At 36.8% G+C, this 4,726-nt stretch overlaps 2 long non-coding RNA genes across 2 annotated transcripts; one reads left to right on the forward strand and one right to left on the reverse strand.

Moving 5' to 3' along the window:
• The first annotated feature begins 547 nt into the window (after window positions 1–547).
• Window positions 548–1,187, forward strand: LOC121052086. Its single transcript, XR_005807941.1, has 2 exons — window positions 548–789; window positions 882–1,187. It is a non-coding gene; the product is annotated as an uncharacterized LOC121052086 (long non-coding RNA).
• A 421-nt stretch (window positions 1,188–1,608) lies between these two features.
• LOC112194788 lies at window positions 1,609–3,092 on the reverse strand. The gene is made up of 3 exons (XR_005808606.1): window positions 2,858–3,092; window positions 2,616–2,765; window positions 1,609–1,946 (listed from the first exon to the last, which is right to left on the reverse strand). It is a non-coding gene; the product is annotated as an uncharacterized LOC112194788 (long non-coding RNA).
• Window positions 3,093–4,726: the final 1,634 nt, after the last annotated feature.

Below are 4,726 nucleotides of genomic sequence, written 5' to 3' on the forward strand. Positions count from 1 at the left end.
AAGAAAGAGAGAAGTTTATGTATTAAACCTGATCCCCATATTATACCCTCCTGGTAACGTTATATATACCTCCACAAAGAATGAAGAATACTAAAATTTTCAAATTACTCTTCTTGTCAGAATGTGATTTCTAGGTGCATAAGAGAACTATAATGATAAGTTAATTTGCAAAATGAAGGGTCGTCTGGTATTTGATGACTAATTAGATTGTACAAGATTCTTCATATGGTTGCTTTGTCACCAAGTCTTTTGATTGGTTTTCTGATAATTATCAATGGTTAATTGTTGCTTAACCCAAAAAAATTCATTATATATTATTGATTTTTTGTAGGTCATATGTTTGCAGAACCATTGTTACAGATTTAGGAATTGAAGGGAGGAGGGACGACTGAGGAGTGAGGACTGATCGAAAAGGAAAGAACTTCGCTGACCAGCCCTGGTCAGGGTGGGCTGACCACAGCCAATGAAAATTTGACAGCTGTCCATTTATAAAAAAATAAAAAATTGCTAATTGAAACCCCAAACAGAGAAAATAGATCTCATTTACCGTCTTGGATAACCCCCCCCCCCCTCTCTCTCTCTCTCTCTCTCTCTCTCTCTCTCAATGCGGGTTTTCTTTCCATCGATGGGTATTGGATTCGAAGAGATGGAGCGATGGGTATTGGATTCGAAGAGATGGAGCGATGGGTATTGGAATCGAAGCGAGACGATGGGTACTGGATCACTGATTGGGTGGTATAAAATTTTGTTTCAATGTTCTAATCCAAAGAGTTCGATCATCAATTCTGGGTAATTAGATTTCGATTTGTGTTCTCGTTTAGCTTCTTGAAACTCTTTGACAAAAGTTGGTTACTTGATTCTAATTGGATACCCTGTTGCAGGTTAATGGATAGTGAAAATTGTACTGGATTGCTCTATTGAAGAACAAATGAGTCTGGATTGCTCTATTGAAGAACAAATGAGTCTCTACTATGCGTGTAGAATTCGATGTTTGTTCTGTGATGGTTCAATTTTGGTTTGCAATTTGTGTATCAATGCTCTCAGATTTATTAGAGATTTACATGTATTTTTGACATCTTTGGGATTTTGGTTGTTATCTTTGCGGTTTTGGTTGTTATCTTGTAAGAATGTTGCAGTAATCTGCATAGCCAATTGTATTCATTATTTGCTACCGCAGCAAAAACAGAGAGTAGAAGTTCACAAAGGATTGAAATTGAAAAAAAGATTATGATAAATGAAGAACCAAATGTCCGTAATGACCAAAACCCAATGGAACATGTATATCAAGGGTTGAAATGAAAAAATATATCGCTTGAACGAGGATCATTGAACAATGCTTAACAACTTGTCCAAGAAGATCGCATTCTCTAAAACAATCACAAGAAGTTCAACCAAGTGTTGTAAAGCTTGAAAACCAACAACGGATATCAACATACACAAATATTGGTATAGGATGTGGAACAATAATGAACAAAAGCCGAGTTGCAAAGGAAATGAGTAAGCATTAATTATCCCAGTTACAATGTAAATCACAAGCACAAAAACTAGCTTGTTAAAGGGTGTACATCCGAAGGCACAAATTGACCCAGTTGAAGAGTAAATCGATCATCTTGAAAAAGGGTAAAATCCCAATCAAATTCTATTAAATTTACGGACTTTCCATTTCACAGAACACCTTTTGCACCAAAATCAGATAGCAAAACTGAAGCACATTCATTCATACACGGTCTTCTCCAAAATAACTTAAACTATAAAAAGGACCCTTTAGAAAAGTTAACGGTTGCTAGTTCAATACAATATCAGCTGTTGACTAAAGCTTCTATAGACAAATAAGCTTCAGCAGTATCCAAAAGCAAATAAGCTTCAGCAGGTCGTCATCCAAAATCTCATCCTCTTGACTCAGCATTCACCCCACGCCTGAGGTCCCAAGTTCCAATCTCACCTTCCTAAACACAGTTATCAAAGAGATGAATAGTCAACAACAATGTTCTCTCGAAAAATAATGCAACATTGAGAACGACATTGGCCTAAGCATTCCAAGAAAGCATGATAGTAATTGCTGGTTTCTCCTTTGGTCTAAAGAGACGCTGCTACTGAATAACTTCCAATTCATAAAACAAAAGTAATGCTCAAGAAAAAAAACAACCAAAAGTAATGCACAGTAATAAACCTAAAGGAAATATTGCTATATATTAATGCACTAAGCCATCCATCATCAGCAACATAGCAGATGCATGTTATATTAAAGCCCTCTGACTCTAAGTCTGGACCTTAATAGATCTAACTTGAAAAGTTTTTCGTTTCCTCCTTTTAGCTAAAGAAAATGAGGGCTTTAATATAACATATTTGTGTTATGCAACCTTCACAAAACAAAGGAATCAAAGAATAAAAGAATCATTATAGCAAATCAAATAATTGAGCTAAAACTCCTCAGCGAACATAAAAGAATCAAATCAGCATAATAGCATAACTCAGTTCCAATTCATACTGGTAACTGCAAGTGTTTAAATATGACTATAACAGCATAACTTATCATGATATACCATAAAGATGCTCACAAATGACATACAATAAGACATGAAAATTATAACGTCATAATATGAAGATGTTCTTACTTGAGTCAAAACACCAGATAGTTGAACATCACATTCACTATTTTGCTGTGTTTCTGAACTGACCAAAATGCTCTCAAATTCCTACAAATGGTTCCACACTCATTTGTTCTTCAATAGAGCAATCCAGTACAATTTTCACTATCCATTAACCTGCAACAGGGTATTCAATTAGAATCAAGTAACCAACTTTTGTCCAAGAGTTTCAAGAAGCTAAACGAGAACACAAATCAAAATCTAATTACCCAGAATTGATGATCGAACTCTTTGGATTAGAACATTGAAACAAAATTTTATACCACCTAATCAGTGATCCAGTACCCATCGTCTCGCTTCGATTCCAATACCCATCGCTCCATCTCTTCGAATCCAATACCCATCGCTCCATCTCTTCGAATCCAATACCCATCGATGGAAAGAAAACCCGTATTGAGAGAGAGAGAGAGAGAGAGAGAGGGCGGGGGGGGTTATCCAAGACGGTAAACGAGATCTATTTTCTCTGTTTGGGGTTTCAATTAGCAATTTTTTTTTTTTTATAAATGGACAGCTGTCAAATTTTTATTAGCTGTGGTCAGCCCACCCTGACCAGGGCTGGTCAGCGAAGTTCTTTCCGATCGAAAATTCGTATGAGATCGATATATGTTAAAGCTAGCTAGCTTGGTAGGTATCACGTACGTATTAAATGGTAATTAAGCTCACAAATCACAAATACGAACAAAATATAATGACTTAGAATCACTAAACATTCAAGATGACAAGATTCCACGACCAGCCGAATTATTGGGCCAAGAATTCCACAGTGGAAGTCAACTGAATGGTAGAACAATAATGAGAACCTTAATCCCTCTCTTAACTTGGATACCAATACCAATGACCACGAAAAAAAAAGAATAAAAAAGAATAATATATATTGTATAATATACGAGCTGTTTAAATGTTTACAACTCTTTTACCGATGTCAAATTAATTGAATATACAAAGATTGTATGACTCGTTATTAGTGATGTAGGACAATAATGGACCCAGTTTAGCTGAAAAACCATAAAAATAAAGAAGAGGCGTAGAATCAAGAAAAGTGATTGGAAAATAGGTAACTCACGCGTAATCAGGTTACTAGCCGCTGGAATATTCAAGAAGATTTGGTTTTGGACTTTTCGGGTTTCTCGTGCGAAAAGTCAGGTTTTGATTTTGAATCAGATTTGACTAACTTTTGGCCAGAATGTCTGTTTGAGACGCATGATACCTTTCCAGAATGAGAACGACGAGATCTTCAAGACTCACTTTATCAGATTTAGGCCAAAATGTATCGTCTTAATTATCCGATTCGTGATTTAATATTTTAAGGCTAGTTTTACATTCTTTTTATTTTAGGTTTTCTAGTTTATTTTGGATTTGTTTTGTTTTAATCCGTGGGCTTTAGGGTTTCATTGTTAGTCGCCCTAGGATTTCTTTCCCATATATAAGCAACCTTAAACGGCTGCAGAACTATCTTATCATCTTTTATATATCAATAAAATTGAGATTATTCTCTTTTATCTCTGGTGGACTCCAGAATCCTTTGCTTAGGTTTATTGCTGGTAAACCTAGATATCAATCCGACTGCGTCAGGTGGTATCAGAGCAGGTCTTCCCTGTCTCTTTTATTTACCTTGGTAGCAATGGGTGAAGTTACAAAATCAGATATCGAAGCGCTCACGACAGCGTTTACCGCTGCCATCAACTCCATGAACAATCAGATTGGAGAAATTCGTGGATTGTTGGGAGAGAGGAACAATAACAACAACAACAACAACAATCGGAATAGAGGCGGGGAAGGAGGCCAGCGGGCTAGAGCTCCACGTGGTGGTGGAGGTGATATTAATTATGATTCCGAGGTTCTCATAACCAAGGCTGATATTCCTTACTTTTCTGGTCACATGAGCGCGGAGGATTTTCTGGATTGGCAGGTTGAAGTGGATAGATTCTTTGAGACCATGGAGGTTCCAAAACACAAGCAGGCTAAGATGGTTTCTCGGAAGCTGAAAAAAGATGCTGGTTATTGGTGGGATCAATTGCAGAGTTCTCGTCAGAGGCAAGGAAAAGAGCGTGTTCGAACATGGAGAAAGATGAAAGGTC

This window comes from Rosa chinensis, chromosome 3 (genome assembly GCF_002994745.2).
Source record: "Rosa chinensis cultivar Old Blush chromosome 3, RchiOBHm-V2, whole genome shotgun sequence".
NCBI lineage: Eukaryota > Viridiplantae > Streptophyta > Magnoliopsida > Rosales > Rosaceae > Rosa > Rosa chinensis.